This window comes from Podarcis tiliguerta (genome assembly GCF_965153285.1).
Source record: "Podarcis tiliguerta genome assembly, chromosome: 14".
NCBI lineage: Eukaryota > Metazoa > Chordata > Lepidosauria > Squamata > Lacertidae > Podarcis > Podarcis tiliguerta.
In genome coordinates this window covers 2,880,964-2,895,121 of record NC_139547.1, presented here as the reverse complement: position 1 = coordinate 2,895,121, position 14,158 = coordinate 2,880,964, and the positions used below count along the sequence as shown (strand labels likewise).

At 43.7% G+C, this 14,158-nt stretch overlaps 1 protein-coding gene across 1 annotated transcript in view; it reads right to left on the bottom strand.

Moving 5' to 3' along the window:
- Positions 1 to 14,158, bottom strand: part of KLF13 (KLF transcription factor 13) — a 33,565-nt gene that overhangs the window by 3,354 nt on the left and 16,053 nt on the right. The window lies entirely within an intron of this gene.

Sequence of the window (14,158 nt, the reverse complement as noted above, 5' to 3'; positions counted from 1 at the left end):
CCAGAAAAAGTGTGAGAGGAGGAGCAGGAAGTTGTAAAGAGGACAGAACCTTATACTTACCAGTCTAAATAAACATTAAAGGGGGCGGGGGGGGGGAGGTCAGCGTAGTGATAAAAGTATAGGGATAGTCTGGGAAGCTGGAGGTCTCTTGCTTTGTCTTAACCAGTGCAAACCCCTCTGAGCCAGCAGAGGTGCACCCAGATACCCAACAGCCCCCACCTGCGTGCTCAACTCAGTAGACGTTTCTGTTCAACAGGAAGCAAGACTTCTCCATTTTTCTCATCCAACTGTATGCAAATTATGGTGCTATTTAGTCATATTGCTTTAAGGTACCCATACATAAAACTCTGTTGTTGTTACACTTATTCATCACTTTCTACAAAAAAAATATTTTAGACCCTGCCATTTCTCCTGTATTTCAAGGCAGCTTACAAAAATAAAAAACAAACAGCACTTTTTAAAAGCTGTTAAGCACTTTAAAAGCACTTTAAAACCAGAAAGGTTTTGCACAGAATTGCAATAAGTAAGGAATTAAATTCAGCCTCTGAGCTTGCTTAACAAGCGGGCCTCAACACAGTGGCAAAATGCCAGCAGCCCTCCCTGGGTCGGAAGTTCTCAAGTCTGTCTGGGTACAGCAAGAGAAGGTCTCTGTAGGTGATCTTAGTGGGCGGGTACCTAGGGGAGAAGGTAGCTCATCAGGAACCGCATCCTAAAGCATTGCAGCTTCACCATCCAAACTTACCATTAGATCCCAAGATATTAATTCCAAAGTTTAGTAATAAAGTTTAAAAAACAACAACCTTATTTTACATCCCATATCAGAGTCTCGCAGGTGGATGAGGGGATTTTTAAAAAAAGAAATACCTTATGGGTTCCATGAAGAACAGAACCCTGCTTTTTGTTAATTTCACTGGATATCGTTCCTGCCTCATTGCTTCAAGGCAACTCATGAGATCACATCCAGCAGTGGCTTTCCCTCAACACCCATTGTTTAGCTCTCTTCTTTCTTAGCCAGATTGCCTTTTCCTATTGAGCTGCTTTTTGCACAGGAGAAGAAGCAATTCATGCGGTTCATGGGTCGGGTTTTGACAGGGAGATGAATGAGGAGGCGTGATGAGGTTGTCAGCCCACTTGCCCCTTGAATTATATCAGGCATGTTTTCCCTAATTCAACTAGCACTCTACAGTTTTAATCAAATCAGACCACAGAAGCTGAATGTACAACAAGCTTTAATGTAGGAAAGAAGAATATCCATCAAGTTGCCAGTGTTTTCTCCTACCCATAAGATGAATAGATAAAAATAAATATTAGTAAGACCAGCTTGGCTACTCTTACTTGACCTTCTTGTTTGAATCACCTGTTTCTTCCAAGGGAGCAGAAGTGCTCGCCATTACTGCTAGGACCAATCATAATTATTTTTAAATTTATACCGCACCCATCTGGCTGGGTTTCCCCAGCCACTTTGGGCGGCTTACAACATATATAAAAGCACAACAAAACATCAAACATTAAAAAACAAAATACATACAAGCAAACCAATAAAGAAGACACTAACAATAATAACAATAACAGTTTACAGTTATACCCAAATTAAAATAACCGCCAGCCCCAACTAAACATTTAACCAGTGGCGTAGTGTGGGTTGTCAGCACCCGGGGCAAGGCAAGTAATTTGCGCCCCCCCCCCCGCTGCACTGTCCCTCCCCCAGATAGTCCCTCTCTCTCTCTCTGCACCGCACCGCATGCCTGGCACCCCCCCCCCTCCACAGTGGGCGGTGACCCGGCGGCTCGGATCGGATTCACACAGCCAGCACTGCAGTGAGAGAGAGTGAGTGAGCCAGGTAGGGCCAGAGAGCTGCAAGTGCGAGCGCCCCCCCCCCCCGATGTTGCGCCCAGAGCGGCCGGCCCCCCCTGCACCCCCCACGCTACGCCACTGCATTTAACCAACACCAACCCAACAAAAACAAAACAGAAGAACCAAAATTAGAACTGTTTAAAACATTTTAGCCAGTTTCCCCAACCCAAGAGTTGTTCCAGCAATGTCCCTTCAGCCTCCCAGTAGCCACTTTTAGCTGTTCCAGGTAAGTCTGGGCCAGGTGGAAATGGGCCTTGCAGCAGGGAGCGGCCTTCCTTCCAGCACTCACAGCAGCAGCAGCAGCAATGGCTCATCCCTTTCCCCTTCTGGCTGGGGGGCCATTACTAGACCTTCTGCAAAATCATACTCTATTCCAGCACGTGATGAAGATCTCTGGGCATGTCACATTAGCCTTTCCCAGAAAAGATAGAGCAGTGATCCAACAGCAGATGAAGTGCAGTAGGTTTTATTAAAGCCAACTGCAGAATCACAAAGTAGCGAGCAAATATTTAAGGTTCCCAGAAGGCTTCTGGATAGTAAGCAAAAGAATGCAGGGCATTTGGGGAATATGGCTCTGTATTGCTATGATTTTGGCTTTTCTAATTGACTGACACAGCTACCTCTGATTTGTTGGTAAAATGCAAACATAAGAATGCGCCTTCCTTGCCCCTTTGAAAGGTTCAGGTCACATTGCCTTCAGCGAAAGCCTTCCAAAGTTCATTTCAGGTGGTTATGTGAGGCTGTTCCATTCTGTCAAATCACTGCTCCCTTCTGCCAGGGCGAGGGGAACTGATTTCTTCTCTGACCCTGTGCAGAATGCAAAACGTCCTGCATTTTGCTTTCCCCCTGCCTGCAGTGCACATGTAGCCTGGCAATGGATACACCTGAACTTTCCCATTAGCTCAAGCTAAAGTGTGAGAGACTGTAAAGGGAGCACTGGATTTTCTCAGCCAGAACAAAAGGTGACGGGGGCTTCTGACCTGTTATCAACTGCACCAAGCAAGTATCAGGTTGATTGTGTTTTCATAGCAACCATGATTAGTAAATGGTGCTGCCAAGGAGGATGTGATTTCTAAAGCTGGAATGGTAATCTGGGGTGGGGAATTCCCTTAACCATTATCATTGCTTTGCAACAGCTTTCAGTTCATATTCATATTGTTGATTTTTTATATATTTGCTATATATTTTTCTATATTATCAGTACTACATTTATAGCCACTCCGTCTACAACCCTGTGCAGTAGGTTAGGCTGAGAGACCATGAACGGCACAAAGTCACAAGCTGAGCTTTGTGTCTGATTTTGACCTTGGCCTCCCAAGTCCTTCTCCCCTTAACCCCCCTGCACTTTATCCCACATTCTGGACAAAAGATGTAGAAATGAATAAAGTGGAGGAGACCTATATTTTCCCATAGGTCCAAAATTTATCGGGTCCGTTTTTAACAGTCGTGTGTGACACCTTTAAGACCAACCAGTTCAGGCTTCAATCCTGCACATACATACTGTATGAGGGAGCAATCCTCATATTGGAATTCAGTAGGGCTTACTCTTGAATAATGTACAGTTACTGCAGCATGAACCCACATTAGAAATTGTACAGTAGTGACCCCCTTTTCAACCAAGGTAAGGCACTTCTGTGCTAAGTACTGAGGAAAGTGAAAGGTTAAAGTGCCCATTCCTTTTTTACCGAGGAGGAGGATGGGGAAAGAACTGAGACAACTTGGCCCTGCCCCGTGAGCTCTCATTGGCCATGTCCCTGGGACCCCCTAGCTGCCCCACCTAGTCTAGCGGGCACTCAAACCATGGTATCTACTAGGCCCTCTAATTGGCAGGTGTAAATGAGCCTAGAAACAGGAACTGAACATGCTTGGTGTGCACAGGCGCGATATTATCATGCACTTAAGAGTTGCTACAAGATCCTTTGGTGTCTTGTGGAAAAGAGCCTATAAAGTTAGCCTAAACCTAAAGCTTTGCGCAAACACCACAGAAACAAACATGCCGTAGGGTATTAATTATGATGAGACTTTGCTCCGCACCAACACCCTGTATGGAAACTCTCAACTGGGGTTGAGGGGTGGGGGTGCGGTTTTTTGAGCAGGTGAGATTGTACAAAGTGTTCTTCTGTTCCTGGCAGGAAATAAAGCAATCAAGAGAAATGGAGATTATAGGAACTCGTTGCCTCATATTTATTAGGGAAGTAGCAATGTGGCATTCTTGCAGCAACCTGAATTCTACAGGCTCTCCCCCCCCCCCTTTTGCAGCAAAATAGCTGCCCCTGTCAACTGCAAAACCATGCTTGTTGTCCAGTACGCTAAAAGGAGGAGTAAAAAATTGCTTTCTATCCAATATTTTGAAGGCAACCAAAGAGAGGAATGGCAGACCTTTAGCTAACCTAGTAAGCATTTCCTCCCTGCTCAAACTGCGCTTCTTACTCCTTGTTGTGTTATTAAAGAGCTTTGCATTACAGCAGGGATACCAGAGAATAGTGTCTGTGTGCCAAGGCAGCACAGTAAAGATATTGCAAGCCACACTTCTGTGGCAACACCATATCAGATTTGGCAAAAGCTGAGGATCTGGCCGAACACATTGAACCAATCTGGAGAGGATTTATGCTTTCGCATATTTCCCAGATAATTGAGGGAAAGGGATGCTGCTTTCTAGTCCCTGTCACACATACAAATTATAATAGAAACAGGAGTCACCGCCCATCCATCACTCACACTTGGGGGGGGGTCGCTTACATCATCCCCTACCTAATGAGTTAACACTTATATAAAAAGCTGGGCATTCCTAGTAGGTTACTGTAGCTGGAGGGAGCTGTAGTAGTCCACTTTGGGGCGGGGGGGGGGGTTCTTACAGTCAAGAGATAAAGAAATTTTATAAAATAAAACAAATAACAAATAGTGTTTTCTACCTAACATTCACATGAGTTGCCTTGAGGCTGCCTTGAGGTGCCAGCTGATTTTAGACTGTTATGTATTGTATTGTATTGTTTTATATTACGGTATATGGTGTAACTTAAGTATCTTGTCATAAGGACAAGAAATACTGGAAGCAGAGCAGCAAGATGGGCCTACTTACAATTTAGGTCTTATCTGGTTGCTAATTACTCATCATCAAATGCATTTCAGTTCAGTGCATATCCTTGAAGGCATGCAACTAATTAAAACAAAACCTGCATAATAAAAACTATTTTAAAAAATGTTTTAAAATTACAATCTTGCATACATCACGTGGCACCTTCACTTCTGCCCAGAAGAACAAACAAAGCATAAAGAACAAACTCATACCAACATGATGTATTTATGTTGGGTTCCGGAGGACTCTTAGGAGGCACTACAGTGCCTTCAAAGCAGTTTGTTGCAAAGGAAATTGCACAGAGCCTTCTTGGTAGTGACCCCCGCCCTGTGGAACACACTCCCATCAGATGACAAGGAAATAAATAACTATACAACTTTTATAAGACATCTGAAGGCAGCCTTGTATCAGGAAGTTTTTAATGTTTGATGGGCAGGGTACAAATAATAAATTGTTATTGTTGTTTTGTTTTGTTATTATTATGCCTTCTCAGAAAGAAAGAAAGATTTTTTGAAGCTGGAACAGGCACGTTAACATTGGCAAGCACTGCATGGCAGCATTCCCTGTTGACTGCCAGCCTCTGCAGATGTTTCACTAATGCTTGATCCTCTCTACAATCAGTATCAATCCTATTGTGAAGAGAGGAGAGAAACAGCTGGGGATTCGGATGGGTGGACAGAGACCTTCTCCTGTGGTAGCTTGTTATCTATTGGCAAATAAAGGCCTAAGCAACTTGGGACCAGCTACCTTTGAGAATACCTTCACTAGTACAACCCTTTCCAGTTCCTTAGGTCCTCAGCCAAATGCTCCTGAGGTTTGTCATATGTTCACTAGGACCAGGGCCTGTAATATAGTGGGGCCTGCCTTTTGGGATGCACTTTGGGAAGACATCAGGCAAGCACCAAAGCTGTCTTAAAACCTGCTTAAAACACAGCTGTTCACCTAGGCTCTCCCAGGGGCAGGAGATGATCCTTTCCCAAGTAATGTCCATCTGATTTGTGATATATTTTGTGTTTATTTTATGGATGTAGTTTTATTGCTGATCTTATGTCATTCACAGAAATGTTTTTCTTAAAGTGGGTGGCATATGCATTTTTGCAAATAAATAAACAGATCCTTGCACAGACAGGAGACTGTCACTGGTGTAAACCTTATGCCTGCAAGGCTCCACCAGTGCAAGCCAGTAACTGGTCAGAGTTGGGAGTGTGATGTGAGAGAAGCAGGCTGCAGTTGCAACAACTTGAAGTTATGCTTGCAAACGAGGTGGTGTAAATGAAAAGACCTCACCTGGAGTACTGTGTCCAGTTCTGGGCACCACAGTTCAAGAAGGACACTGACAAACTAGAACGTGTCCAGAGGAGGGCAACCAAAATGGTCAAAGGCCTGGAAACAATGCCTTATGAGGATCGGCTAAGGGAGCTGGGCATGTTTAGCCTGGAGAAGAGGAGGTTAAGGGGTGATATGATAGCCATGTTCAAATATATAAAAGGATGTCACATAGAGGAGGGAGAAAGGTTGTTTTCTGCTGCTCCAGAGAAGCGGACACGGAGCAATGGATACAAACTACAAGAAAGAAGATTCCACCTAAACATTAGGAAGAACTTCCTGACAGTAAGAGCTGTTCGACAGTGGAATTTGCTGCCAAGGAGTGTGGTGGAGTCTCCTTCTTTGGAGGTCTTTAAGCAGAGGCTTGACAACCATATGTCAGGAGTGCTCTGATGGTGTTTCCTGCTTGGCAGGGGGTTGGACTCGATGACCCTTGTGGTCTCTTCCAACTCTATGATTCTATGATTCTATGATTCTATGAAAACATTTCCAGGGGAGTCAGTTATAAGCTCCACATCTTTGGTATCAGGCACTCCACTTGTGGATCCATCTGAACAATTGGCTTGTTAGTAGAGTCTCTCCTTATTTGAGGAGGAAAGTCAAACCATTGCACAGCTCACAAGTGGGCAAAGCTCCCACACCATGTGAATCAGGGCACCTCCAAAAGCATTTATCCATCAGGCTTGGTTTATTCTGTTGACCACTAAAAGAACAGCTAGAATATTATTTCTCCAGAAGGCAAAAGGGAGAAGATTTTCAAAGATAGACCAATCACATAGGGTTTATTGGGGTGGAACTGTGGTCTGAGTAAACCAGCAAGTATTTTTAAACAAAGCATCCTTAAATAACTCTTGGCGTGGTCTGGGAAAGTATTTCCCCTTCCACTGTTTTATATAAGCACTTCAAACTGACCAACAAGCCAAACTTGGAACCATCCATGAGACAGCTGAGGCATTATGGTGCCCCTGCTTTGAACAGTATCAAAGGTGCTTTCTTACCAGAATGTGCAAAAGAAAACCAGAGCTCACCCCTCTTCCAACAAGCCGGAAACAGAGCTATTTTAAGCCCTGCAAGTTATTTATTCCCTTTACAGATTTCATTTATTTCCCCCCTCAACTCTTTAGAGTTGTAAAAGCTCAAAGAGTCTCCAACACATACAAATGCCAGCTTATGTGTCATCATGGCCTGAACTCAGTTTTAACCACAGTCTTGGCAATGCTTAAAAAAAAAAAAAAAAAAAAACTGTGCCACCTTGATGTTGGAAAGATGGCTTAGAAGAGACCTTCTGCATTTTCCGTGAAAAATAAAAAAATGAAACCTCACTCCCCTGTCTGAATTATTCATTTTCTCTCTTTCTTCTGGCTCCCTCTTCACTACAAAATATTCATGAAGTAAAGTCATCTTGACATCAGTTTATTTCCAAAAAAATATTTGATGTTTCCATATTGGGTAACTCCTGAAGTTTAATTTTCCTGAGCCAGATAAATGACCTCAACCTATTTGACCTGGGTTAACCAAGTGGGGTTGCTTCCTTGGAAATTCCAAGACACAGCAGAGCTGACCCCCCCCCCCCGCCAACACTCTAAAACTCTAAAAAAAATAATCTCATTTCCAAAACTTGGGGGACTGCCCAGAGCTGACGGTTATATAGTTTCCAGTCTGGTTATATTTTTAGTCTTTCTGCTGACTATCAATGCGGTGAACCTGGGCACATAGCAAGCTTTAAGGCTTGGAGAAGATCAGTTTAAGTAAGGTTCTGAGAAAGAAGGAAGGAAGGTATATATATTTGGGAGAAATTAAGGCTTATAAACAATCCAATATATTGGCAGCCAAGGATCCAACCCTGACCAAGTGGTGAATAATTCAGTGTTGTTGATTTTTGGGGGGTGATTGTACCAAAAACCTGTCATTCCATGTCCTTGTGAAGAACTGTGAATAATTCAGAACATGATCCTGTACAAGATCTACTCACTGAAGATTTTGTGGAAAAATTTTGTGGAAAGCCGGACACACCATGAAATATTTGCCCACACACACACACACACACACACAACTGGTGATGGCTGAAACCAGGGCTGAGTCATGGGTGGACGGTGGACCTCCTCCCTGGCCCTGCTGTGTTGAGGAGGGAAAGAATCAACAGCTACTCCGCATGGAAGACTAGCCTGCCCATACCACTATGACAGATTATGGTTGAACCCAAGACTCAGTCACAACACACCACTATCAGTATGGGAACCTCACACATACAACAGAGTGCACAGCCCATGTCATGCACACTTAAAGCTCATCGGGGGGGGGGGGACTCTGGTGATGGGAAATGATGGGGAAAGGGTGCTTTGTTCAAAACAGCCTGGTGTCAGAAGACACATGTCAGTCTGAGCACATTGCTAGCATACCTCTGCCCACAGCCCTGACAATTAAAAAACATATCTAAATAGTTAACAGTTAACATTGAATTCTGTTTTTTTTAATTTAAAAAACCTTCATGAATTAATGCAAAAATGGAACAAAGCAGACCTCTGAACACAAACACATGTGAGAATGTCATGGACCAGAAATGGGCTGATGCATCCTGGAGGGGGTGGACCAGATGAACCTTGGGTTCCCTTCCAACTTTACCATTCTATGATTCTATGATTCCATCCCTCAGCAGGTGACACAAAGGAGCCTTGGGCCCTATAAAGCCTCAGACTTTGGCCTGGCTCCATCGTCTGAGCAATCTGTTAATTGCTTTCAGACTGCCCAGACTTGTCACTGATTGCTTTGCCTCCAGATCAGCAGTTGTAAATGTACCAAAAAGCAGAGCAGGGATGAGCAGGGTACACCAAGCCAGAAGTGCCTACAGGCTACGTATTGTTTAGTAAAACAATACAGATGACTCGGAGCCAACCAGAACGCTGCAGGGGAGGACAAAAGCACACCAGAGCTGCTGCTCAACAGCTCCATACCAAAGAAGATTCCTTTCAGACTTGAAATTAAGCTGTTGATGCCAGTTCTCACAAATGCAGAGGAGTTAGTTGGCAAACCTGTTTCTGGATTATTCCCTTGCAGATTGCAGGCATAGCGCATGTGACTGAACTTTCCATTTGCAGGGAATAAATAATTATTGCACACAGAAAAGTGCCTTATCAGTGAAAAGGGTAGGCTACAATTCTTTCTTCCTGACAAATGGTTTTCTGTGCAGGGTTTTATTTTATTTTGGGGAAAAGATCCAATTGCAAGCTCTTGTTTGCAGTGCAGAATGATACAGACAAGGCATAGCCAGCTGTTCTTTGAGAAAACTGACCTACAAATCAGAAAGAGGGACTCTCAGGCTTAGAGACCAAATGCTGCCCTCCCAGCCTTCAGGATGGTCTCTAGGCCGCACCGCCTCCCCAGACTAGCTCCACACTCTCCTCCAGTGCTTTATAACTAGCTGGAATGAGTCATGGAGCTCTTCATATAAAGGACAGTGAAGTGTGTATGAACTTGACATTTTCATGATTTCATTATTGGAATGTAACCTACACTACAAAGGTTAAAGTCACGTTCGCTGTCCTACCAGCTGGTGGTTCTGACCCTGCCTATCACTTGCACGTGGCCCTCCGGAAGTCTCCCCCACGAGGGAATGCAGCACTTGGGCCAAAAAATGCTCCCCACTCTTGCCATGGATGTTGGGAAATTACTGGAATTCTTCAAGAGAAAAGTTCCTTGGCCCTGCAGTGTACCAGCCATTCCAAACCACTGGCTCCCAGTAGGTTCCAGTTCAAATTCAATGTGTTGGTTCAGATTTTTTAAATTTTAAATGGTCTGAGCATTGGATATCTCAGGGACCACATTTCCCATACGACTCTGCCCAAACACTCAGGTGGTGTGATCTGACTCCATGAGTTCATGACTGTTATAATGTGGGAAGTAGAGGGGAAAGGAGGTCTCCCTTTGATTTTCCACTGAGAGAAGGGTGGGCACAATTAAGCAGTTTACAGCAACCCCAGGCAATTAGAATACAGCATACAACTACCATGAATGAAGTATTTGAAAAATTGTTTCATTGGCTGATATTTCAACACTAGACTTGTGTTCAGGCTTACAAAGTGCAGTTACTGTTGGGTGGCATTATAAACTCATCGCCTTCACCTTATAAAAGCTTCTTCCTGAAATCAAAAGCTAGGCTTTTGTAACCTCTGGATACACGTGCATTTACAAGTGTCTTTGTTGGTAAGGAATGTGAGCTGCATTCCAGAAAGCAATATTTTAAAGAGTTTGGATTTTCAGTAGAGCCCCTGCTTGATTCAGTAATTACTGCTTGGTTTATCACCTGCCTTTTAACTGATCAATTATAAGTGTGACTGTTACCAATATAGGCTCCTTCTTGCAATAAAAGTGAGAGTTGACATTTCTCTAAGCAGAAGTTACAACTTATTTTAAGATGCAATTTTTATTTCTCTAGGGACAGCAGCAAACCAGAAGTAAAACAGCTGCTAATAAACAATGACGTGTACCCTTAATCAAATATGCCCTGTTTAATCAACTAAAGATTGAGTTGATTAATTTACTGATTAAAACCTGAAGCCCTAGCAACCAAGCAATTCTGAGACAGTGGAAGGAGATCTCTAACCCTCCAAATGTTGCTCAACTACAATTCCCATCATCCCTAATCATTGACCATGCTGGCTGGGGCTGATGGGAGTTGGAGGCTCACAATACCTGGAAGATGACAGGTTTTCCATCCCTATTGTAATGGAGGACCATGAACAGTTGCAGAATAGTTGGTTAGACTGATATTCACAGGCTGTCATACCACCTTTCCCCCCTCCTTTCAGCTGGCTCAGTCAAGTCAAAGCCAAATACATAGATTGAGTGTAAAGCATTGATTGAGTTTGTATAATCAATTCCCCACAATTCTTTCTAGTTCCCTAGCTTGCTTCCTCAGGCCTCAGAACCAAAAGGTTAGTTGAGCCTTTATGAAGATAGAGGAAATATTTCAGAAATCATGAAAAGCAGTATTTAAAGATGTCTCCAGAGCGATTTCTCATAAGCTCCATTTGACATCAACCCTGATCTCTCCAGATTTGGGGGCTTATAAAACTGGGGTCTGCTGTGATTCCCTGCACAGCACAGGGCAGGGCACGGAAAATACCTTCCCTAGCAGTGCTTCAGTTGATGCTCCCCTTTGCATCCATTATTAGGCCTTGCAACTCTGCTATGTGGAAAAAAGCATAGCTTGGGAAATGGCCAGAAATGTGTAGTCCCAAGCATATCATTAGGACTTAAGTAAATAGAGGAATGAGTGGGAAATCAAATGTAAATGCTGCAGGAAGACTTTGTTTTCTGTAAAAGCACTGTGAAAACCTTGCAGCGTTTGATATATGCCATGAAATACAGGCTATTCCTGAACGGTGCCTCTGTATCCCAGAAGCTGCCAATACAGTTATGTGGTGCTACAGTTGCCATGATGAACTGCCCCTTCACAAGGAACAGGAAGGAGATGGTTAATGGCCAGAGCTATTAACGGGGTCCATTTACTCAGTTATATATATATATATGCCTCGGCCAGCTAAACATGCCCCTGAATTTTATGTTCCTGCTGAGGGTTGATTCCTTCAGCCAAAATCTGTTTTGGTTGTTTGAGGACCCTGTTGAGGAAGGACACACCACCAGTTTTTCCTGTGTAGCCTGGCATTTCTAACATTACCAGAGTTGTTAGGAAGCCGTGGGCTGCTCAGTAACATGAGAAGGGCTTGGCTTTGACTATCCACCTGCCTCTGGCCCCTTGGATCATTGTCTGCTGCTATGGAACTTGCTCCCTTTCCACGCTGGACCAGATGCCCTCCTGGGCCACTTTGATGGGCAGACCTCTGAGTCCTGGAACCCAACTGACTGTAGCATAGCCCTTGTTGAAATCATTGGAAGTGGAGGACTGCTGTTGTGGATGCAGTTGTACAGGAAGGATGTTTGGAAACTGCTCTTCTATGCCAGGGATAGGCTGTGCAGTTTTGGCTTTGCCAGACCACACAGAGTCCACAGTCTCCAGTCTAAGCAAGAAGTAACATTGAATTTTTTAAAAAAAAGGTTGAGCAAGAGTCTTGCTCTCTGATAAGTTAACTTTTTCCCAAGAGATCACACAGTACTTACTGAAATGTCTGTACACAAGAGATGAGGCAAGCGGTGGAGACCTGACACACAAAATGACCTACTGTTTCCTGTCTAAGACTTTGTGGTATGAAACTTCTTGAGAAGGCCATGTGATGCAATTAACAAAATCAAGCAGCTAAAATGTTTTTAGAAATTCAGGCTGCCAGTGAGACAGATCACGTGACCAGACCTTCTGTAACACAAAACTCCTCAGTGATATAAGACTGACATGGCTCTGTTCCCTCCATGCTAGCTTTGAATGGGCGGGGTGTTCTAATGGGGGAACATAGCAAATGTGCTGCTCACTATCAGGGACCTTTTCTTCCTTTTATAAAGATCAAAAAGTACAAGCAGAGTGTTCAAAGGGTGTGGTTAAGACTCCAAAAGGCCTGCTCTCCATTTAATCCTGAGAAGAGAGGCCTGAAGGCAAGACGAGAAGAAGATCTGAGCACATGGATCCTTTCAGTGCTTGATAGCGGGCTGCAGGCTGGGATGGGCTCATCTGTCAATCTCGATTTCAGTTTCTCATTTTTTCAGGTTCAGCTCTCCACATATACACATAAAATGTAGATTGATTGATTGATTGATTGCTTACATATTCAACATCAGCATCTGGGTGTGAATTTCTCCTGATTACACGCAATTTTGTACAATACATACAATCACCCCTACTATAACAAGAATGCAAGCAATCACCCCTACTATAACACATTTTGGTATGTTATTTTCACCAACATACACATTTTTGTAAACATCACTTGGCTGGAAAACTGCACTGCAAAAGTTATAGAAGTGTGAATTTTGAGAGATGGATGCGCTGTTCTCTGGGTTTCATTTTGAAAAATGCCTGTTAAGTGCAAACTAGATTTGATTCCCCCGTGGTCCTTGCTGGAGAACCTGGAGAGCTGGAGAGCCAGAGACTTCAGTGACTCAGGCTGCCAATTTGGGGGGTTGGTGTTGAATCTTCCAGGAAAAAATAAGCCTCATCTGGGGGAAACCTACTGAATAAGTTACTTAGGATTATTTCTACCAAATATGTTTTCGGGGCAGAAGCACATAAGAAAACAGAGGGTTCTGTTCTGCTGCCAGCCCTGGGAAGCTCCTTTTTTATAAGCAGAAGTTGGATGATCATCTGCCATGGTTGCTTTAGTTGAGATTCCTGCAATGCAGGGGGCTGGACTAGATGACCCTTGGGCTCCCCTCCAACTCTACCGTTCTATGATTCTAAATAGGTTTTGACAAAGCAGTGAAATAATATGCATTCCAGACATCTCATCAGTAACAACCCTACAATAATTTTTTCTAGATTCAGATTCATATGGGAATTTTGTATTTTCAACCTTTTTTGGCTGCATTTTAGATATGTTTCTATGTATAATTGCTGCAACATATTGTATTTTCAGAGGCTGGGTGGCCATCTGTCATGAATGCTTTAGTTGATAGTCCTGCATTGCAAGGGGTTGGACTAGATACAGAGGCAATACTTGGCCCTTCTAGGGATGCAGGCTCAAGCAGGGGGCGCAAACATCACCTATCAGACTATGGACAGTATGATGTCTGTGGGAACACAAAGCTGCTGTCTTAGCAAGATCAAATGTGGGAGAAGCTTCCCACTCTTCTCTGCAGTAATGTGATTTTTCATGGGAGGGACCGATACAGCTCATTGTGCAAGGGACCCTAGGTATGCCTCTGTCTGAATGACCCTCAAGGTCCCTTGCAGTGTTATGGTTCTATGATTCTATTTCTCACATTGTTTGGGGGTCCCATTGTGCTTGTCTGCGTCTT